The sequence below is a fragment of the Narcine bancroftii genome, chromosome 1 (assembly GCF_036971445.1).
Source record: "Narcine bancroftii isolate sNarBan1 chromosome 1, sNarBan1.hap1, whole genome shotgun sequence".
NCBI lineage: Eukaryota > Metazoa > Chordata > Chondrichthyes > Torpediniformes > Narcinidae > Narcine > Narcine bancroftii.
The window spans coordinates 376423793-376448134 of record NC_091469.1 but is presented as its reverse complement, the minus strand read 5'-3'; positions in this window follow the sequence as shown (position 1 = coordinate 376448134).

Sequence of the window (24342 nt, the reverse complement as noted above, 5' to 3'; positions counted from 1 at the left end):
ACTCTGGATCCCATATCCCAGCAAATATGGTTTAAACCCACTGGAAAACCTTCCCACAAGGATATTAGTCCCCCTCCAGTTCAGATGCAAACCATCCTGGTCCAAACTTCCTTGGAAGAGAGCCAATGATCCAAAAACATGAAGCCCTCCCTCCTTCACCATGTCTTTTGCAACACGTTAAGCTGCATTATCCTCCTAGTTCTAACCTCACTTGTACATGGGACGGGAAGCAATCCTGAGATCACAACCCTGGAGGTTCTGTCATTCAACCTAGCTCCTAACTCTCTGAACTCTCCTTGCAGGACCTCCTCACTCTTCTTACCCACATCACTGGTCTTTATATGGACCATGGCATGTGGCTGCTCACTCTCCCTCCTAAGAATGCCATGAACTCGATCTGAGATATCTCAGACCCTGGTACCTGGGAGGCAACATACCATCCTGGACACTCAATCTCTTCCACAGAACCTCTTATCTGTCCTCCTAACTATGGAATCCCCTATCACTACAGCTCCCCAATTCTCCTCCCTTCCCTTCTTAGCCACAGGACCAGACTGTGCCAGAGACCTGATCACCATGGCTTGTGCCTGGTAGGTCATTCCTCTCAAACAGTATCCAAAATGGTATATTTGTATTTGGGAGGAAAAGTGGGATTCCCTGCACTACCTGTCTGTTCCCTTTCCCTTCCCTGACTGTCACCCATCTACCCTCCTCCTGACTCCTAGGTGTGATAGTGTCCCTTTAACTCTTGTGTATCATCCCCTCTGCCTCCTGAATGATCCAATGTTCATCCAACTCCAGCACCAATTCCATAACTCAGTTTGTCAGGAGCTGCAGCTGGATGCACTTCTTTTAGATGAAATAGTCAGGGATATTGTTGACTTTTCTGATGACCCTCTGATACAAGAGGAGCACTCCCCTGCCTTGGCTGTCATTCCCACTGTTTATAACTAGACGAACAAAATATATAATATCTAAAATCTGTCCTTATCTGTACCTACCTGCTGAATCCTTTTTGTTCTTTGAATAGCATGGCCCTTTCTTACTTCTTCCCATACTATCCCTCACTTCTTACTTGTTCTTTCCAAAGCCTGTTGAACCAAAACCTTACCACTCTGACTTAGCCCTCTCCAACATTGGTGGCACGGTTAGCATAGTGGTTAGCACAATGCTATTACAGCGCCTGGGTTCGAATCCCGCACTGTCTGTAAAGAGTTTGTACATTCTCCCCATGTCTGCGTGGGTTTTCCCCTGGGGCTCTGGTTTCCTCCCACCATTCAAGATGTACTGGGGGATGTAGGTTTTTAATTGAGTGTAATTGGGCGGCACGGGCTCAAATGCTGAAATAGCCTGTATGTCTAATTTAAAAAAAGAAAGGTATTTGGAGAAATTAAAAATAATGAGTTCTATCACAAAACCATTAGCTGTATAGTTGCAGGCACATTAATAATTATTTGCACTGAATTAAAAGTTTTCCCTGCTAACATTTTAAATCAGTTTGCAAAGTGCCACAGATTATATCTCATTGTTTCTACCTGTTTCCCCATTTTCTGATTAAGTTGGTGGTGTAACTTGATAAAATAGCAGGATCTAGCTGTGGGTTTGTAATTGTCCTGTTAATCTGTAAATAAACAGAAAGGGGCTTAATCTGTCCTGTTACAATTTAAACAATATCTGCAAGACAATGGCTCAATTTCCCCAAATTATTCATAGAACAAAGAGCACATTGATCAAACATGTTGATAAAATTTCACTTCAGTCAACACATTGGATTAAACGTTACTTGTAAATGGTTCATTGGAACAGCCCATAGTTCCAGCTGCCCTGAATGTTACTTCTTTGCGGGAAGTGGCTGTAGGAAATGAATGAGATGAAGCAGAACAAAAGATGATCAGCAGGGCAGGCTAAGCAAAATGTTTACAATTCATTAAACCTCAGAGACAACTGGAGTGCTCAATTCTGTGTTTCGTGGGCAGTTAAGATTGATTGACCCTCTTTTGGCAGCAGATCTAAAACTATGACAGTAATGTCTCACACTGCTCACTGTGGCTTGATCGTGAACACTTCATTTCTGAGTTGGAAGGTTGTGGATTCAAGTAATTTTTTCAAAGGCTTGAGTACGAAATCTTGCCAGACACTCAAATAATCCTCAAGTAATGCAGTGCTATTGGAGCCATCATGGAAATCATTAAACTGAAGCTTTGTCTGTTTAGAAAAATATTAAACACTTGACATTGGAAAGTAGAGTTGCTTTTTCCTTGTATCTCCACCAAGATTATTCCTCTGATGAATTATCTGGTCATCACCACCCTGGGGAAGGCAAAGTTGCAGTTTTGTTCCCTTTATTAAATTAAAATTCAAAACTACAATGTAAAGACTGCTCTCTCTCTCTCTCTCTCTCTCTATCTCTCTCTCTCTCTCTCTCTCTCTCTCTCTCTCTCTCTCTCTCTCTCTCTCTCTCTCTCTCTCTCTTTCTCTCTCACTTGGTCTCTCTTGCTCCCTCCCGATATTTCTGTCTTCCTCTCTCACTCTTTTTCTCTCTGCCTTTCTCTTTCTCTCTCCCTCTGTATCTGTCGTACCTCTTTCCCTTTCTCTCTTTTTTTCTATCTCTGTCTCTGTCTGTCTGTCTGTCTCTCTCTTACTCTCTCACTTGCTCTTTCTATCTCTTTCTGTCTGTTTCTATCTCACTCTCTCCCTCTCTGACTATATCTTTCTCTCTCTCTCTCTCTCTCTCTCTCTCTCTCTTTCTGTCTGTCTCCATCTCTCTCTCTCTCAACATAAATTGCACTTAATAACAGGGCAGAAGTAAACCCAAAAGATAGTTGTACAAGCTTAACATAATATTAACATCCCTCTCACTTTAGGGAGCCATCTGCATCTTGACAGTTGGCTCTCCCATCGGAAACAGAGGGAGGGGAGTGTCTCGGCTGCTCTTAATTATCACAGCCAGATCACCATTGCCCTTTTAACTTGCCTGTTAACCATTTGACTGCTGTACTTCTGAAATAGCTCAGCACTTCAAGAGGTCTGAGTGTTGAATTGTGAACCAATTTCATAAGGGAACTTGAAGCAAGCATTATGTCTCAGTTTGTCTAAGAAATGGGTTTAAGGTAAGTTACAGCTGGCATTCAGGGAGAGCACGATGCGCTCAAAACAATATGGCATGGGTTAAATCAGGAAGTCTGAAGACACTGGGTCAAATGTAATACATGTATGTGTTGGAGAAACTCAACTGACATCTCAGCATCCATAGAAAGTAAAGGGTAACCAACGTTTTGGTCCTGAGCCCTTTGTCAAAGTATGAGCAAAACAGGCCAATGGTTGAATAAAAAGGTGGAGAGATGGTGGTAGAAGAGGTGAGGAGGGAGGAAGGGGCAGGGGAGAAGAACAGGCTATCAGGTGAGAGGTCATAGGTGGATATAAGTGGAAGTGTCGAAGAGAATAAAGAAGTGATGGGGGAGTCTGTAGCTCTCTGATAGGAGAAGGAAGAGAAGCCATTGGGGGGGGAGCTAGACTGACAGAGGGATGCGGGGTGGGGGGAGAAGGAGAGAGAGAGAGAGAGAGAGAGAGAGAGAGAGAGAGAGAGAGAGGGTAGGGTTCAATAGAAATTGGAGAAGTTGATGTTGATCTCATCTGGTTGGAGAGAGACAATATAGAATATAAGATGTTGCTCCAAATTGCAAGTCTTCTTGGTTTGGCAGAGCATTAAGCCTAGACAAACATCTCAGTGTGGTAATAGTGTGTGGAATTCAAATGATTGGCCACTGGAAGGTAGGTTCTTTTTCTTCCAGCGGACAGAGCTAAGAGGCTCAACGAAGCAATCTCCAAGTCTGCATCCAGTCTCCCTGATGTAAAGGAGGGAGGGAGGGGCCAAACAGATTCACAAGTGAAGTGTTGCACGAGTGGTGGCGGTGGTGGGTCTTTCCCATTATCCCTGAACTTTGTGATCCTCACTTTTCATCTGTGAAAAGTACTTTGAAAGAAAACCTCCAGGGCTCTCTGTTTTAATAACATCCGACTGAGCCTCTGACAACAATTTAATCATTAGATTTTATGGAGCATAGTCTGGGTGCAGTGTTTTACATTAGAATTTAGGTTCTTGACAACAAATCAGGGAACAGCCAATCAAATTTTGGGAATATTTTCCAGTAATCTGATGTGCCCAGTCTTTGTTTTTGTTTTTTTTTATTGGCTGTCTACAATTTATGCACATAACTTGCCTTAGACCCATTTAGGTTTGTCAAATCATAGGGGCATAGACAAAATGAATCCTTGCAGACTTTTTCCTAGGGAGATGAATCTAAAACTGGAAGGCATGGGCTTTAGGTGGGAGGGGATAAATGTAAGAGGGATCTGAAAGGCAACACTTTTACTCAGAGGGTGGTCCTCAGGGGAAGCATGGTTAGTGTAGCGCTTAGTGCCATGCTCTTACAGCGCTAGTGACCCGGTTTTGAATCACCCACTCTCTTTAAGGAGTTTGCACATTCTCCCTGTGTCCTTGGGGGTTTCCTTTGGGCATTCTGGTTTCCTCCCAAGTTCCAAAGACATATGGGGATTGTAAGTTAACTGGTCACGTTGGTGTATTTTAGTGGCATGGGCTGTGGACCAGAGGGGCCTGTCACCATGGTGGATCTCTAAATTTAAATTTGAAATAAAATTTAAACTTATGAATATATCTGGACCTAGTTGCTTGAGGGACCTATAGATGAGGGCCCAATTGCAATGTTCAAAAGACATTTGGACAGATATATGGAGATGAAGGGTATAGAAATATATGGATTAAATGTAGGCAAATGCAACTAGCCCAGAATACCAATTTGGTCTGCATGAAGGAGTTGGGCCAAAGGACCTCTTCTGTGCTGTGTGGTTCCATGGCTTTCAATTTCTTCAAACATTCTCCGATAGGAGACTGATGATACCTCAGGAGACAGGGACAATTTACAGAGGACAAGTAACCCACTAATCCACCCGTCTTTGAAAGGTGAGAGGAAACCAGAGCACCATGAGGAACACGCAAACTTCACGTACACTGCACCCAAGGACAGGAATCAGGTTGTTGAGGTTGTGAGGCAATGTTTCTTCTAGCTGCCTCACTGCGCTGGATGCCTGCTCTGCCACTGAGCTGCCAAAAGTTAGCCCTCAACATGCAGGGGAGCTATCTCCCATTGATCGCAGCTCTGGAGAACTGCAGAGATGTTCTGGGCATCAAGGGTGGATGGAGACCAGTTTAAAGTGCAATGAGAGGACACTGAGGTAGGGAGGGGTGGGGGGGGGGGCAGTTATAAGATCTATGGAAATCAAAAACACTGCAGATGCTGCAAGCCTGATGCCTTGTCTGCTTTCCAGAGAGCCTGAGAAAAATCATTTCAAACACAACCTGAAGTATAGAAAGCCAATATTTTATTTTCCCTTCTGAAGTACTTATTCACAGCTAGTTGTAGGTCCCTTACATGGTACCTTTATAATTGGTTTGGGAAAAATAAACAACTTCAACTTTTACACTTTAAGTGCCAATAAAACTTGAGATAACTGAACTTCGGCAATACTCACCACTACCAACCTGTTAAAAGAAATCCCTATATCTTCACCATTTAAAATTTTTATTTTCTCATATGATTTCTTGAATTGTACATTGTCTGTATGAATGACAGAAAATACTTTGTATTAGCACTAAGCTCAAAATGGTGATCTCTTAATGAATTTCACAGGATTCCACTCATTGTAGATCCTTAATCAGGCGGAAGAGGAGGAAGGAAGTTCTCATTGCTTGTATTGTGCGGTGTCCCAGTATGGGAACCTGGCTCACATAGTCTAGAGCAATTACTTAGCCCTTTTAATCAATGAATCGCCATTAGTACGATCCTGAATTAATTCTTTTGTTGTTGGATACATAGCATGAGAAAGCTGTGACCCATGAACAGTTCTGCCTTCCTTTCATTCACTTGCTTCAATGAACTTTAGTTGGCCATTCATAATTAGGTAATAACCCAGACTGGGATATAGATAACATCTTGCTCACCAAGTTAACTATTTGTCGGTTGGACTTTGATCAAGGCTAATTTTTTTTTCCTTTTACCTACTCAGGAGACTCAATGATCGCCAGAAATCAATGAAAGGGGGCGATACATGTCCTGGCATTAGGCAGGCCGCTTGCTTGGGCATGGGGTAAAGAACTTTGAGCAGACATTGCCTGGATTGAATAGATGACTTTTTTTTCCACAGATTTTCAAAGTTGGTATTTCTGTCTCCTGGAAACAGACAGCAGAACCAAAGTTACTGAGGTTTAGGGGAAAAGCTCCTTTGACCAAGAGATCTGAGGAAGCCCAGAGGAACTCGATGACGGGGCCATTGTCTCAGTTGGACAGGTCTTTCAGCTCATCAAGCCCATAATATCTATCAATTACCCAGCTATCTAATTGCATTTTCCAGAATTTCATCCATAGTCTTCTCAGCCTTGCTGAGTTAATTGTAGGTCCAGGCACGAGAAAACAAGAAAAACTTTTGGGTAAAATAGATTTTTGATGGATTGGAAATTGAGGCCCATGAGTGTCAGGTACAGAGGAGGAGATGAGATCTAGGCTCAAGAAGCCATAATCATATTGGATGGGTGTCATGATAATGAATATGTATGAGATGTACTGGAAATCACGTGGTATGAGAGAGAGATAAGAACACAAGCAGGAGAACAAAGGAAACGGGAGAATAAAGACACTCAGAAGTTTACCTGATAAAACTTGTGTTTAATGTTTTATTAACTTCACATTTTGGGCCACAAATGTGACATTGGCGACGAGGATGAAAGAAGCTTGAAGAAAATTATAGACTAAACAAGATTACAGAGGATTACAGACAACTTCAAGGTGATAAGAATTTTCTCTTGTCTCAGTACTTTTGGGGCTGGAATATTTCCTCATGGCTGGGGCAGACAGTGACTTTCTAACACATAGTGGAATTGCTCATTTTGACCCAATGGGTGATGCAAGCACTGTAAATGTGAAGTGGAAGGCATGGCTGGAAGAATTTGAATCCTACGCCGACAGTCGTGGCCTATTTCTAGATACCGGTACGGTTGAACAAAAAGCGCAGAGGAGGGCGTTACTTCTTTTCACTGCAGGACCCTCAGTTCAGGAAACATTTAAGACACTTTTGAATACTGGAAGAAAGGATGAGTACCGGAAAGCGGTAGATGCATTAAATGCATACTATGTAGTGACACCGAATGCTACATTTCAACGCCATTTGTTTCGGAGAATGAGACAAGAAGATGGCCAGACAATTGCTCAGTACGTGACGAGACTATGCCACCTAGCTGTTGGATGCAATTACATGCCAGCTGATTTGGACAACCAATTACTGGATCAAGTCGTACAGCACTGCAGATCAGATAAACTCAGAAGACGTCTACTGGAAAGAGGGAGTGAGTTGGAACTCACCGATGCTTTAGCTATTGCTGCTGCATTAGAGGCTGTTGAAGGGCAATTTCATACCATGACCCTGAAAGACAACTCAAGCCAGCAAATTAAGAGGCTCTCACATCGCCATAATCAGTCAAGATATACGCCGACACATGACGTGGAGTGTTATCGATGTGGAAACCGAGGTCACTTTGGAAAAGACCCATATTGCCCGGCCAAAGGCAAAGTTTGCAGAAAGTGTGGAGGTAAGGACCACTTTGCAAAGAAGTGCAAAAGCAAGTCCAATGCAGACCAGAAGAGGAAGAGTACAACTTCGAAAGGCAAAGCCTGGGGGAAAGGAAAGTATCCTGGAAAGAAAGATACCATTCGCCAGATAGACGGTGACGATGATGATACCCAGAAGGAACAGAGTTGTTACCAATTTATGTTGAATGAAGTACGTCATGAGAAGGTCCCAGTGATCATTGGTGGAGTGACAGTTCAGGTCATTGTAGACTCAGGCAGTGACAGTAATGTGATTGATCGACATTTATGGGAAAAGTTGAAAAGGAAAAAGATCATCTGTTCCTCAAAGAAGTGTTCCAAGAAACTGTATCCATACACAGCAACCAAGCCATTGCAGACCATTGGATGTTTTACTGCAACTGTTGAAGCTGGAGATAAGTACACCGAAGCAGAGTTTATGGTCATAGAAGAGATGGGAGAACCATTGCTGAGTAGAAGCACAACGCAAGACCTGGCAATACTTCATATTGGAGCTTGTGTCAATTCAATTCAGTCATACGAGGATATGAAGCATGAATTCCCCGCAGTCTTCCAAGGAGTAGGAAAGCTGAAAGGTCGACAATTGAAGCTAGCGGTAGATGAAACGGTCAAATCCAAGGCGCAACCAGTGCGCAGAACTCCGTTTGGACTTCGTGGGAAAGTCGAAGCCAAAATTAAAGAATTGATCGAACAAGACATTATAGAACCGGTGGAACATTCGACACAATGGGTCAGTCCAGTAGTGATTGTGCCCAAACCAAAGGGTGACATAAGACTATGTGTTGACATGAGAATGGCCAATGAAGCTATAATTAGAGAACGACACCCTATACCAACAGTGGAGGAAATACTTCAAGAACTAACTACCAGCAAGGTATTCTCAAAAATTGATCTGAAATGGGGCTATCATCAATTAGAGCTGGATCCAGGTTCCCGAGATGTGACAACATTTGTGACTCACTGTGGATTGTATCGTTACAAGAGACTATCATTTGGAATTAATGCAGCTTTGGAGATCTACCAGTATGAAATCCATCGAGTGATTCAAGGCATTCCTGGAGTTGCCAACATTTCTGACGACATCATAGTCCATGCACCAACGAAGGAAGAGCATGACAAACGGTTGAGGCGTATTTTATCTAGACTACAGGAGGCAGGCCTTACCGTGAATGGAAACAAGTGCCAGTTCGGTGTGTCAGAAATGGACTTCATGGGACACAGACTTACACGGAAAGGACTAAACCCTGCAGAGGCCAAGGTGAAAGCTATTGAAGAGGTACGTGCACCTCAGAACGCAACAGAGGTGAGGAGTTTCCTGGGATTGGTCAATTTTTGTGCAAAGTTCATTCCTAATTTCGCTACAGTGGCAGAACCACTAAGGAAACTAACCAGGAAAGGTGTACCATTTCATTTTGGATCTGAGCAGAAGAAAGCGTTCACAGCGCTGAAGCAAAGCCTGACAGATGCAAAAACTCTTGGATATTACGATCCGGCGGCATCAAACCAAGTCATAGCGGATGCCAGCCCGGTTGGTTTAGGAGCCGTGTTGGTCCAGATGCATGATGGAGGACCGAGAATCATTGCCTATGCCAGCAGATCGTTATCAGATGTGGAAAGAAGATACTCTCAGACAAAGAAAGAAGCACTCGGACTTGTATGGGCCTGTGAGAGGTTGCATGCATATTTATACGGCATTGAATTTGAACTCATCACAGATCATAAGCCATTAGAGGTGATCTATGCACCTAGATCCAAACCATGTGCCAGAATAGAGAGATGGGTACTCAGACTACAACCCTACAAATATAAAGTAATCCACATTGCAGGGAAAGCAAACATTGCTGATCCGCTGTCCAGATTGGTGAAGGATGGTGGTCCACAATTCAAGTCAGAATTGGGAACAGAAACAGAGAGCTTTGTACGCTTCATAGCTATTCAGGCGACACCGAAAGCTGTGACTACGAAGGAAGTCGAGAGAGAATCCGAACGTGATCCAGAAATCAAGGAAGTAAGAGAATGCATACAGAGTGGACAATGGGACAAGTGTACTCACAAGGCTTACATTCCCATTAGAGATGAACTTTGTTGCATCGGACAGTGTGTATTAAGAGGTTGCAGATTGGTGATTCCGCAAAGATTAAGACCGAAGATCGTATCCTTAGCGCATGAAGGACACCTAGGTATTGTTGGTACCAAGCAAAACCTCAGGACCAAGGTATGGTGGCCAGGTTGTGATAAAGACGCAGAGAAATTTGATAAAACTTGTCACGGATGTCAAATCACAAGTAGGAGTAATCCGCCAGAACCGATCCGGAGTACGCAACTCCCGACTGGACCATGGATCGACGTAGCTGTAGATTTTCTTGGACCTTTACCGACGGGTGAATCAATTATGGTAGTGATAGATTACTACAGCAGATACTATGAGTACGTGGTGTTGAAGTCCACAACCACTGAAAAAACAATACAAGCGTTAGCAGAGATATTCGCAAGATATGGATTACCTGTTACATTATACTCTGACAATGGTCCACAATTCATTTCAGAGACATTTGCGGAATACATGAGGACCACAGGTATCCACCATCATAAAGTAACTCCGAAATGGCCGCAAGCCAATGGAGAAGTAGAGAGACAAAATCAGTCCATTGAAAAACGATTGAGGATTGCACACGCAGAAGGACAAAATTGGCGAGAAGCATTGCTATCTTATGTGGCTGTCTATCGAGCAACGCCTCATGCAACCACTGGAAAAAGTCCTGCAGAAGCATTTTTTGGGAGAAAAATCCGCACAAAAATGCCAGAAATAAAGGAAATCCGAGACGACCAGGAGATGAGGGACCACGATGCTGAAAAGAAAGGTGCAGCAAAGCTGTACACAGATTCGAAACGTGGAGCCAAGTACTCAGACATCATGCCAGGAGGTAATGTTCTAGTGAGGCATGAAACTGGTGGAAAGCTAGACACACCTTATTACCATCAACCCTATACTGTCGTATCCAGAAGTGGCAATATGGTGACAGTCAAGTCTCCGACTGGAGTCCTGTATAAAAGAAATGTATCAGGTGTAAAAAGGTACCAGTCCAGAGATACATCGAGCGAAGAGGTTGAAAGGCCAATACAAGATGCTGAAACTGAGAGACCTGATGATGTTCCAGAGGCAGTTACCAGCACTCCTGATGAAGTAACTAGAGCACCAGAAACACCAGAAGCCGTGGCGAGCAGTATTTCCGACGCCGAGAGTGAACAACCGAGAAGCGACGACAATATCGCAGGCAGGCCGAAACGAAACCGGAAAGTGCCCAAACGATACGAAGACTTTGTGCCATAATTTTAATAAGAACTTTGGGACAGTATTTTAATCTTATATCATAAAGTGCATGTATGAGTACTGTAGGAAGTAAATTTTATGTAGTTGAGTTATAGTATTACCATTAGTTACGATGTTTGTATGTTTCCGAGGGATATTGATAAGTGAAGGTAAAGTTTATTTCTGATTAAAGGAGGGATATCATGATAATGAATATGTATGAGATGTACCGGAAATCACGTGGTATGAGAGAGAGATAAGAACACAAGCAGGAGAACAAAGGAAATGGGAGAATAAAGACACTCAGAAGTTTACCTGATAAAACTTGTGTTTAATATTTTATTAACTTCACATTTTGGGCCACAAATGTGACAATGGGGAGTTGGGGTTGTGGGACAGGGGAGGCTTGAGGGAACCTGTTGACCTACACCTGTTCCTTGTGTATTAATTAAATGTTAGAAGTGTACCTGCCTCCATGATCCCCTCAGGCAGTGTGGTCCGGATTCCAGACATCCCCTTCATGAAAAAATTATTTCTCAGATCATCTGTAGACTTCTTACCCCTTCACCGTCCTAAACCTATGATTTTAGATACCTCAAGTTTTGGGGAAAAGCTTCCAACAATCTGCCACGTCTATGTCACTTCTCATTTTTCATACCTCCCACCGGTCTTTCTGCAAACTTCTCTGCTCCACTAACACAAACCCAGCCCACCCACCCCCTCCTCATATCCGAAACATGATCTCACTGGGAACATCCTGGCAAAGCTCCTCAGCACTTCTCACAAAAGCAAAAGGAAATGAGAAATGAGAAATGAGAGCAGGAGTCGGCCATCTACCCTGTCAAGCCTACTCTGCCAACAAGATCATGGCTGATCTAACTCCCATGACCCACATTTTCCCCATAACCCTTGACTCGCCAACTATGCAAAAATCTATCTATCTGCATCTTAAGCATATTCAAGAATTCCACAGTTTCACTATTTTATGTCTTAAATCTACTTCCTGAATCTTGACGTTACTGTAGTTCTAGTCTCATCTGCCAGTGGAAACAACCTTCCTGCTTCTATCTTATCTATTCCTTTAACAATATTAGATACCAGTAGTTCTATAAGAGTTTCTGATGTCATAACAAGCCTCCACAAGCTCCTGAGGAAGTAGAGGTGCTGACGTGCTTTCTTCACACTGTCATTAGTGGGTTGGGTCCAGGAAAGATCCTTCGAGATCATGACTCCAAGGAACTTCAATTTTCTCACACTCTCCACCTCTGATTCCCCAATGATCACTGGATTGTATACCACTGGTTTTCCCTTCCTGAAGTCAGCAATCAGCTCCTTGGATTTGGTGACTTTGAGTGCGAGGTTGTGGTTAGTGCACTATTCAGTCATGTTTTCAATTTCCCTCCTGTATGCTGACTTATCATCCCTTTTTATAGAGCCACTACTGTGGTAATGCCAGCAAATTTGTAGATGGTGTTATTGTTGTACCGAGCTATACAGTTGTAGGTGTTAAGTGAGTAGAGCAGGGGGCTAAGATTGCAGTGCTGTGTTGGTCTGGTACTGATGGAAATTGTAGATGAGATGATCTTTTCAATCCTCACTGATTGTGGTCTGGAGGTGAGGAAATCCGGAATCCATTTACATTGTGGGGTGTTGAGTCCCAGGTCTTGGAGATTGCAGATCAATTTTGAGTGGTTGATGGTGTTATGTGCTAAACTGTAGTCGATAATAACATCCTGGTGTGTGCATCTTTGGCGTCCAGGTGTTCCAAGATTTTCTGAAAAGCCAGTGAGATGACATCTGCCTGTTGTTACGATAAGCAAATTGGCATGAATCCATGTCACCGCTCAGACAGGAGCTGACATATTCAACACCAGCTTCAGTGCCACTGGTCAATAGTCATTTAGACAGGTTACCACACATTTATTGCGCAGCAGTATAATTGAAGCGTGTTTGAAACAGATGGGTACCATGCACTGCCGGATTGAGATATTGAAGATATCCATGAATACATTGGTATTGTTCAATGCTCAATGGTCTAATTGCAATTTTCCAAATTTCTCATCTATCCTTTCGCCTACATTTAATCTCATCTTGAACGCTGGCTCATTTTTCACCTCTTCTGCCTTAGAAGTGCGTGCTGTGGTCACACTATTTGCCTTGCAACAATGCTCCATTTTGCTTTCTAATCTTGACTTCAGTTGAGCATCTGTGGCCACAGTTTAAGAAACTAAATAAAAGTACATGGTCTGCTTCAAGCTCCCTGCCCCATCATTGAATGAATTTAAAAGGCCGAGGATAGGTTTGGTATGGTTGAAATTGATTTAGACATTAAGGGTGCCCTGTAGGATTGATATGCCCTGTGTGCTGGCTTATCATGCCAGATGTTACCTTGGCAAAATGAATTGGGGAGCAAGCACCTGCTTAAGATCTGCAAGATGTATGCCTAACTTGTAAACGTGTGAGATGTTGCACTTTGACAGATTGAACGAGGACAGGACTTGCATAGTAAATGGTAAAGCCCCGGACATTTTAGATAAAGGTACTGACGGATACAGGGACATTGTTTCATGAAAGTGGTGACACTGGTAGACAGGGTGGCATGTTTGCTGTTATAGGTCAGGGCTTTGATTACAGGAGTAGGGATGTCAGATGACAACTATACAAGACATGGGTGAGACCATATTTGCAGTATGTGTGCATGATAGGAAATATTTCATCAAAGTTGGAATAGGTGCAGAAATAATTTGCTGGGATTGGTGGGATGGATTGTAAAGGAGAGGTGAGATAAAATATAGAATATGATAGCACAATACAGGCCCTTCAGCCCATGATTTTGTGCTGATCTATAAAAACCTATGTGACAATCTAAAAATTCCCTACCTCACATCCATAACTATCTAAAGCACCTTTTCCACTAGCATCCCAGTTAATTGGCTGTGCAGTGTCCCAGGATAGAAAGCCCTTTGTGCCATTTCCACTGGGTCACTCTTAACTGGGACATGAATTGCTTTTCCACCGAACACACTCACTCATCCCTGTGGATCAGAGTATTCTACCTTCAACTGGAAACGGGTGACTTTCTTCTGTTCCTTTTCCACTGGTTTTATCAGCTTGCCAGTGTCAGCAAATGCCGGGGTAGAGGTCTTTAATCCCCGGTGTGAATTGACTTCATTTGACGCTGGTGTTCGGTCAATGTTCCTTTGCCACTGGATCCTGTCCCAGTAAATTCCCAGTTAATTCCTGGGACAGAGTGCCAGTGGAAATGGGGCTTAAGAGTCTTTTAAATGTCGCTATGGTACCAGACCTACCACCAGCCCTGCCAATGCATTCCAGACACCCATTACTCTCTATGTAAAAACTTACTGTTGAGTCTCCTCTAAACTTTGAATTTGCTACTGTGTGTGGTGGAACATGGTATCGTGGGCACATTCCCCACTGAGCTGGGCAGGCTGGCCCGTCTGCTAAACCAATAGCCCCTCCCCTCAAGACTCTTAATAAAGGCCGAGAGCCCTAGTCTCCTCCCCCATATCTGCCCTTGATCTTAAGGCCAGCAGCATGCTGAGGCACGCTTGGATCTTTAGATCAATTAAGCCTTTGGGCTTTACTTTGTGTCTGTGAGTGGTCACTGATTGCGCTACAATTTATTGATATAAAGGTTTAAGCACTACAGACAAGTCAATTTGGTTGGAGAAGCTGGAGATCGACCCGAAAGACCCGGAGGCTTCTGTGAAATTTGACATGTGGCTACACTGCTTGAAGGCCTACATGATGCACCACAAAATAACAGCAGACAGTGATGGGTATGTCCTACTATTTGCAGTGGTAGGCCATCGTGTGTAACGATTGAATGGGGTATGAAGAGGCGATGGCCCTGCTCCAGCAACAGTACGGAGTGCCGAGGAATGCCATGTTTCCGCGCAGTTCCAGCTTATCTCCTGACGCCAAGGCCCGCGTGAGTCTGTTGACGAATTTGTGCAGGCCATGCGGGAGCTGGGATGAGACTGCGGGTGCCGGGATGTGACAGCAGCGGAATACCAGGAGGAGTTCATCCACGATGGGCTGGTCGCTGGATTCCACTCCCAACACATCAGTAAACAACTTCTGGAGAAGGGCGATAAGTCCCTACAGGAAGTCGAGCGGATGGCCTGGGCCATGGAGAAGGCTCAAAAGAACAAGGGGCCATGCAGCCCCCAGATACACAGAACGGGTGGTGCCCTCTGGGGATTCAGGGCCCCTGCCCCTGACTGCCGCTACAACTGCCGAGTACATGAGGTGCTACTGTGCTACTGTGGCCAGAGCAAGCATCTGCAAAAGAACTGCCGGCAAAAAGGGGACTATACAATGGTATGCTGATCTAAGAACCCCATGAGCAGCACTGCGTGTGGACCGTGACACGCATCACCATTTTGGACCAAGCAGCTCCAGTTGTCACTTCCAGTTGTGGAGAACCAAACTTCTGGGCCCACGTCATGACAAGGAGGGACATCACTGCCGGCTTCACTTCTGGGCTCCACTGCATGTGATCTTCGCAATCTCCCGGCCGGTCATCTTGTCGGCCGCCAACTCAATGACATGACAGCAGCAAGTCAGACAGCGAACTGACATTAGCCTTGGACCAGAGTCAACCACACCACCTGGAACATTCTATGATGGACATAGAGGTAAACGATCAGGCCAAGGATTGCTTGATCGACACGGGAAGCACCAAGAACTTCATACACCCAAGCACTGCTGAACGTTACTCCCTGACTGTGTTCCCTGCGAAGTGCCTGGTAATACTAGCCTCCAAGTCCCTCTCGACAGAAACCCACGGGAAATGCTCTGCGAACCTAACCATGGGTAGGACGAAATACAAAAATTTCAGACTGCTGGTGATGCCTCATCTTTGCGCCCCCATCATATTGGGGCTGGATTTCCAGTGTCAGCTAAAAGGGATGCTCATACAGTTTGATGGCCCCCATCCCCCCCACTCACAGTCAGGAACAACCACTTTCGGGAAGTCCTGCTCCCTTTCCTGCAGAGGCCCAGTCACGCATCTGAGGGCCGGGCAGCACTACCAACCTGCGGCCTGACCACCCTATGGGTCCCTCCACCACTGCTGTTTCAAAACTTCACCCCAGACTGTAGGCTGGTGATCACTAAGAATAGACAGCACAGCCCAGATGACAGGGGATTCATTAAGTCCGAAGTAGAACTGGGGGAAGGCATAATAGAACCCAATAATAGTCCATGGAGGGTGCTGGTGATAAAGGGGGTAGAGAAGAACTGGATGGTGATTGACTACAGTCAAACCATCAACTGGTTCACTCTATTGGATGACTACCCCCCGCCCCGAATTGATGACATGGTGAATGAGATCACAAAATACAGGGTCTTTCGACCATGGATCTCAAGTCAGCATCCCATCAAATCCCTATCCGCCCAAAGGACTGGCCCTACACAGTATTTAAGGCTAACAGTCAACTGTACCAGTTCTTATGGGTCCCTTTTGCCCTCACAAAAGGGTGTCAGTGTTCCAAAGGGAAATGGACCGCAGAGTGGACAACAATGGGTTAAAAGTCATTCACCCATACTTGGATAATGTCACCATATGCAGCCATGACCAGAAAGAACATGATGAAAACCTGCAGAGGTTCTGGGCCACTGCAAAAGCCCTCAACCTAACATACAACCAGAAGTGTGTGTGTTTAGCATGGAGTGGCTGGCAATCTGGGATACGTGTTGGAGCATGGTGTGATTGCCCCTGACCCTGAGCGCATGCACCCCCTCCTGGAATTACCCCTGCCACAGAACCCCAAAGCTTTAAAAAGGTGCTTGGGGCTCTTTTCGTATTATGCACAATGGGTCCCCAACTATGCTGACAAGGTCTAACCCCTGGTGAAAACCGCAACCTTTCCCCTGTTTGGCAGAGGCCCGTAAGGCCTTTGAGAACATCAGGGATGAGATTGTCAAGGCAGGAAAGAATGCCATCGACGAGCCGGTCCCATTCCAAATAGAGAGCGATGCTTCCGTCTTCGCCCTGGCTGCCACACTGAACCAGGCAGGCAGGCCAGTGGCACTTTTTCACATACCCTGCAGGGCCCCAAACACAGCCACTCCACAGTTTTACAGGCCAGAGAGAGCCCACACCATTAAGGCCACTCATCCCTTGAACATCTCAGCATAGACTTCAAGAGGCCCCTCCCGTCCACGAATCAGAACAGCTATTTCCTGAACACAGTGGACAAATACTCACTCTTCCCATTCGCCATTTCCTCCCCAGACATGACCACAGCCACGGTCATTAAAGCACTTCGCACCATATTCACTCTATTCGGGTACCCCATTCACGTGCATGGCAACTGGGATTCAGCGTTGATGAATGAGGAGCTGTGATGTTACTTCCTCTCCAGGGGCATAGCGACAAGTAGAACCACTAGCTACACTCCTTGAGGGAATGGCTAGGTAGCAAGGGAAAATGGCACTATTTGGAGGGCATTCCTCTTGGCCCTAAAGGCAAAAGGGATGTCTGTGTTCCAGTGGCAAGAGGTACTCCTGGAAGCGCTGCATGGCACCAGGTCCCTACTCTATATGGGTATGAATGCAATGCCCCATGAAAGATTGTTCTCCTTCCTTAGGAGGTCGGCATCAGGTACCTCGCTGCTGGTCTGGCTGATAGCCCCTGGTCCGGTGATTCTCTGGAAGCACATTAGGACCCATAAGACGGACCCACTGGTGGAGGAAATACACCTCCTGCATGCGAAGCCCCCAGAATATGCTGGTAAGGTACCCAGACGGACGGGATGATACAGTGTCCATCCAGGACCTGGTGCAAGTGGGAAACCCAGTGTGGGAGGTGCATCCGATATCCTTGTGCAGCATCCAGCCTGCCCCGGGGACTACCCGGGATGAGGACAGAGATCCCACCCCCAGCACAGCCCCCGAATGTTTCCCTCCACTAGAGGGATCCCCTCCTCAGTTACTGACTAAACCCCCCCCCCCCCATTCCCACATACCTGGGAGACACTGACACGGTTCAGTCCCCCAACAGCTAGCCTGATGACCGAGCCATCGGGCTTCCAGAGCAAGAAACACAGCCAGTGGGACTGAAGAGGTCCCAATGAGAGGTAAAACCACCGGAGATACTAAACCTCTGAACATTGCTGAGCAACTCATGGACTATAAAGACAGTGCCTTGCATCACCCCGCTGGACTCTATCTAAAAAGGAGGGGTGAATGTGGTGGAATAAGGTATTGCGGGCACGTTCCCCACTGAGCTGGGCAGCCTGCTGAACTGGTAGCCCCTTCCTTTAAGACCCCTAATAAAGGCCGAGAGCCCTAGTCTCCTCCCCCATACCTGCCCTTGGACTTGAGCCAGCATCGTGCTGAGGCATGCTTTAGATCTTTAGATCAATAAAGCCTTTGGCCCTTAATTCATGTCTGTGAGTGGTCATTAATCACACTACACTGTGGCTCTCATAACCTTGTTCACCTATTAAGTGGATCTTCAGTCCACGCCAGTTTCTTGGTTATCCAACTTAGTTGTTCAAGTTTTCAAGAATCCATCTTTGTATAATTTATTAAAATATTTCAGAACAGATGTTCATGTCTAATGTGATTGCCGCAGTGATACAGTGAGTGTGCTGTTGCCTCACTTCTCCATTCTGCCTTTGGAATTGTCTCTGTGGCATTTGCACATTCTTGGGAGTGTGTTTACCCCGCTTTATCCAGCATTCTCCCATATCTCAAAGTTGTGCTGATGCCACGGACAGAGTCAAGGTGCTCAACAAAACAATCTCCCAGTGGATGTGATACAGTGACCTCGGTGCAACGGGAGAACCAGGGTTCTCCATACCAAGACTTTTGTGTTTCAACTTGTGTGCTTATTCTTTGAATATAAAATTCCTAACCTCATATGATTTAGGGTGAAGTTGATGGGCATGTGTGAGCGAATGGAAATAAGTGGAAGGATGGGACAGGTGGGAATCTGGGAGCTGACATTTACTTGATGGGCCAAATGGGTTCCTTTTTCTGAGAAAAAATGAGATGTGAAGGCCTGAGGGAAATGGAAGATTGTGTCTATAAAAGCCTTGACCTGGGTCTGTTCTGCTGAAGTGAAATAGGTGGTATCTGCAGTCTATATAAACAGCTCACAGGTATTAATTTTTAACCTTGTGTGTGAGATGATGACAAGCAAGGAATAATCCAATAAATAACCAGTTCCTTTCGCATGATTTCTTTTCATGTCCCTTAAAACTCAATAATCTTATATTGTTTGCTTCCTTCATCAGATTACATCTGGAAGTGATTGGCGGTGTGACAAACTATCCTCCATAATGTTTGGGACATAGGCACTATTTCCTTTATTTGTCCCTGTGTTCCAGTTTTAAATTTGTAATCAAACAATTCACATGTAATTAAAATGGACATTCCAGATTTTATTCAGCGTTATTTGTATATATTTTGGCTTGACCATGTAGAAATTACAGCACTTTTTATACATCATCCCTTTATTTCAGGGCACCATAATATTTGGAACATTTGGTATCACGGGCATTTGTGATTACTCAGGTCTGTTTAATTGTTTCATTGGTGCAGGTGTAAGAGAGCTAGGCTTGCTTCTAAGGTTTTGATCACCTTTGGAGTCTGTAGTTGCCATTTTTTTAACATGAAGACCAGAGTTGTGGCAATGAAAATCAAAAAGGCCATTATGAGGTTGAAAAACAAAATTAAAACAGTAAGAGATATCACCCAGACTTTAGGATTACCAAAATCCACAGTTTGGAACATTATTAAGAAGAAAGAGTGTACTCTTGGGCTCAATAATTGCAAAGGGGCTGGTATTCCAAGGAAGACTCCACTGTTGATAACAGAAGAATTTGGAATCAGAATCAAGACAGGAACAAGTCATGAAATTTGGTGTTCTGTGGCAGCATCATAGCCAAACATTCATATTATAACCATCTTATGTCAATCACTATAAAAAAATAACAATAATGCTGCTTGAAAAATAAGGCAGCGTCTTTGGTTCATTGATTATTCAGGAATCTGATAGCAGTGGGGAAGAAGCTGTCCCTGTGCCATTGTGTGCTCGTTTTTAGGCTCCTGTACCTTTTTCCCAATGGTGGCAGAATGAAGAGGGCATGGCCTGGGTGTTAGGGGTCTTTGAGGATAGAGGTTAATTTTCTAAGACACCACCTCACGTAGATGTCCTTGATGGAGTGAAGTCTGGTGCCTGTGATGTCGCAGGCCGAGTTAATAGCCTTCTGGAGGTTATTCTTGTCCTGAGAGTTGGCACCTCTCTACTAGCCAGAATGCTCTCCATGGTACACCTGTCGAAGTTTACGAGAGTCTTCAGTAATACCCAACTGCCTCAGACACCTCACAAAGTATAGCTGCTGGCGAGCTTTCTTTGTGATTGTATCAACGTGGAGGTTCCAGGACAGATCCTCGGAGATTTTGACACCCAGGAATTTGAAGTTCTTGATCATCTCCACTACTGAGCCCTCAATGAGGACTGGGTCATTTCCCCTGACTTCCTCCTGAAGTCCAGAATCACCTTGGTTTTGCTGACATTAAGCGAAAGGTTGTTGTCGTTACACCATTCAATGAGCTGCTCTATCTCCCTCCTGCACACTTCTTCATTGCCATTTGTGATTCTGTGGTGTAGCCTCTGTATTTCAGTTCATGAAGTCTTTGGTGGACGCTAGTCATTGACATAACCACGCCTGCCTCCTGAAGAGTATTTCTGATGTCGGACATATGTTTAGGGATTTTTCTTCATTATGATGAGAATTATTCTATGATTAGCAGTGGGGGTCTTCCTTGGAATATCAGTCCCTTTGTGATTACTGAGCTCAACAGTTCTTAATTACGTTCCAAACTGTTGATTTTGGTAATCCTAAGGTTTGGGTGATGTATCTTACAGTTTTATTCTTGTTTTTCAGCCTCATAATGTTTTTTTTTTAACTTTCATCGGCACAACTCTGGTCCTCATGTTGAAAAATAACCATTCTAGACTCCAAAGGTGATCAAAAGCTTAGAAACAAGCCAACCTCTTACACCTGCACGAATGAAGCAATTAAACCTACCTGAGTACTCACAAACACCTGTGAAGCCAAATGTACCAAACATTATGGTGCCATGAAATGAGGGGATGATGTGTAAAAAGTGCTGTAATTTCTACATGGTCAAACAAAAATGTAGCAACTAATCTTGAATAAAATCTGGAATGTGCACTTTAAATACATGCAAATTATTTGATCACAAATTTAAAACTGTGGAGCACAGGGACAAATAAAGAAAAAGTGTCTGTTTCAAATATAATGAAGGCATAGTATGTGCTGAGAAACTCAAAAGCTGTAGATGCTGGAATCTTCGACAAAGAATAACTGGAGGGACTCAGCAGGTCAGAGAATATCCGTCAATAGAAATGGTCAGCCAACGTTTTGTGTCGGGACCCTTCATCAAGACGTTTACAAAAGCGATCATTGTTGAGTTAAGACAGCCTGTGCCTTGCATCAAGCCAGGAATGAATGAGCCAGGAATGAATGAAGAGGGCAACCTGAGGCCTCCTCTTCATCAGGGATACTGGAAGCAGATGTGAGATCACTTTGTTGAGCTTCTTCACTCTGTCTGCTGCAATAGCAAAGACCTCCCAGTAGCCAACCACTTCAATTCCAGACCATATGGCTATACTGTCCATGGCCTCATGCATGGCCAAGTTAAGGCCACATTCAAGTTGGAGGAACAGCACCTTATAGATCGTTTTGACAGTCTACAACCAGACAGCATCAGTCTCAACCCCTCCAATTTCCTTTAACCCCCCCCTCTCCCAGTCTCTCTCTTTCCCTCATTCCTCTGTATCCTTCTCTAGTTCCTCATCTCCTTGCCTTCCTTCTCCTATCAGGGTACTACCCATCTCTGTCCTCTCCCTGTATCATTTCTCAGCTTCTTTCTCTTCTATCCTCCCATCTGTAACCACCTATGATCTCTAACCTGTTACCTTGTGCATCTCCTCCTGCCCCTTCCTCTCTCCTCTTCTCTCATCCTCCCACCTTTTTATTTAGGCATCTACCTGATTTTCAGCACTCCTGATGAAGGGCTCAGGCCCAAAACATCAACTGCCATTTGCCTCCTATGGATGCTGCATGACCTACTGAGTTTCTTCAGCATTTCTGTGTATTGCACTGGACCCCCAGAACCTGCACTCTTTCTTGTTTACTACTATAGAGGTGATGTGTCTTGATAAGGGGTCTGACTACTGAGTTTCTCCAGCCAATCTTTGTCTGCTAAAGTAGGATAACTAGGGTAACTGTCTGTCAATACATATGATCTATCTATATTTCTATTTTTATGTCTCTTTTAAATTCAATTAAGTATCGTAGTAATTTCCTCATTGTGTTTGTAGGTGTTTAATTACGAAGTATCTATTCAGCTGCAGCAAGTAAGAATTTTAGTGCAGATGTACATTCTATAATGTATATGGCAATAAACGTAATCATTATCATTAAAGTATATATATACCTTGGTTAATTCAACTAGTCCTTATTTAACAACTTTATTTATATTATTAAGAATATACAAACAGTTATAAAAAAAAGCAATATTCCCTTTACAGTACTTAACCATACATTAGTAAATTAGTAATATATGTATTCCCCTCCCCCTCCCCCCAGAAAAAACCCTAACTACCCCTACACTACATAATATATTATTGTAATAGAGCCTTTTACAAAAAAAATTAAGTACCTTGGTATTACATAAATAAAAATAAAAATATAATATTTAAGATATAGAAATATCCATACATTTCAAATATGGTTCCCACATTTTAATAAAAAAAGAATAATTGTTATGTAAGTTGTAAGTTATTTTTTCTAAATTAATACATAATTTCAATTCATTATGCCATCCTTGAATATTAATTACAACATCGTCCTTCCATGTTACTGCTACACATTTTCTCACCACAGCCAAAGCCAAATTAATAAATGCAATTTGAAATTTATCCAATTTCAAACCCCTTAAATCCTTAATAGAACCCAATAAAAAAATAAAGGATCAAGTAACAAGTGTATATTATATAAAGATTCCAAAAATTGTCTAACTTTTAACAAAAATTCTGCTCCTTATCACATTACCAGAGTGTAAAAAAAGTCCCCTTTTGTTTTCCACATCAAAAACACAAATCTGAATCCCTAAAACCATATTTTTTCAATTTCTCTGGCGTCAAGTATATGATGTTGAAAATTATAATTAACCAAACTATACCTCACATTAAGCAATCTAGTCACAGTATCCTCACACATCCTGAACCAATCTTCCTCTAGTATAACCACTTGTAAATCCTCTTCCCATTTATTTTTAATTTAAAACAAATCAAATTTATTCAACTTGTCTTGTAACAAAACTATACATTTCCAAAATAAATCCTTTCTTAGAAGGATATGTAATTAATAGTTGGAACCTAATTAAATTAAGAAATTTAATGTCTCGCGCAAAATTTTCCCGTAAGAAAGCTCACACCTGATAATAAGCAAACAATGAGTTGGTTGATATTTGAAATTTTTCTTGCAACTGAACAAAAGAAAGAAAAACACCTTTTTCAAAACAATTTTCTACTCTTCGAATACCTTTCAGGTCCCATTCTTTAAAATAATGACTATTCATTGAAAATGGTATAATCCTATTTCTATATAATGGAGTCTGCCCAGTAATCCTGCCTTTAGATCCAATCATAAAATCTCTCTTATAAAATCTCACTCCTAATAAATGTCTAAGTATACGAACATTATAATCTTTCAAAAAATTTGGTTTCCATTTAGATATAAAAGAATTAACATCTTTCTCTGATAATTGAGACAGTTCAATTTTAGCCTATATTGGAACTTGTTCAACATCCAACATTCGATCAATAAATTTCAATTGGGCTGCCTCATAATAATTTTGAAAATTTGGTAATTGTAAACCTCCTAATGCATATTTCCATGTCAATTTTTGTAATGAGATTCGAGATAATTTATTCTTCCATAAAAATAAATGAATCGCTGTGGCGGTACGCCATGAGGCAGGCGAACCGGCCCCGCTTGTCACGCATGGTGTGGGGCAGCCGGCCAAAATGGCATCGTCGGGGGTTTCCTCCCAACCTCGGCACCAGGCTCAGAAGCCCGCATTTGGGGACCCACGTGATACTCCTGTGATGTCGGAGTCCCCAGCGTGGTTCTCAGCCATGTCCGGGCTGGGAGTATAAGACCAGCCAGGCAGCCTGCAATAAATCAGTTTTTGCTCATTGTACTCAATCCATCTGGTTGTGCGATCCTTCAGTTAGCAATGTAGTCACCACTACAATTGGTGACCTTGACAGGTTCAAAC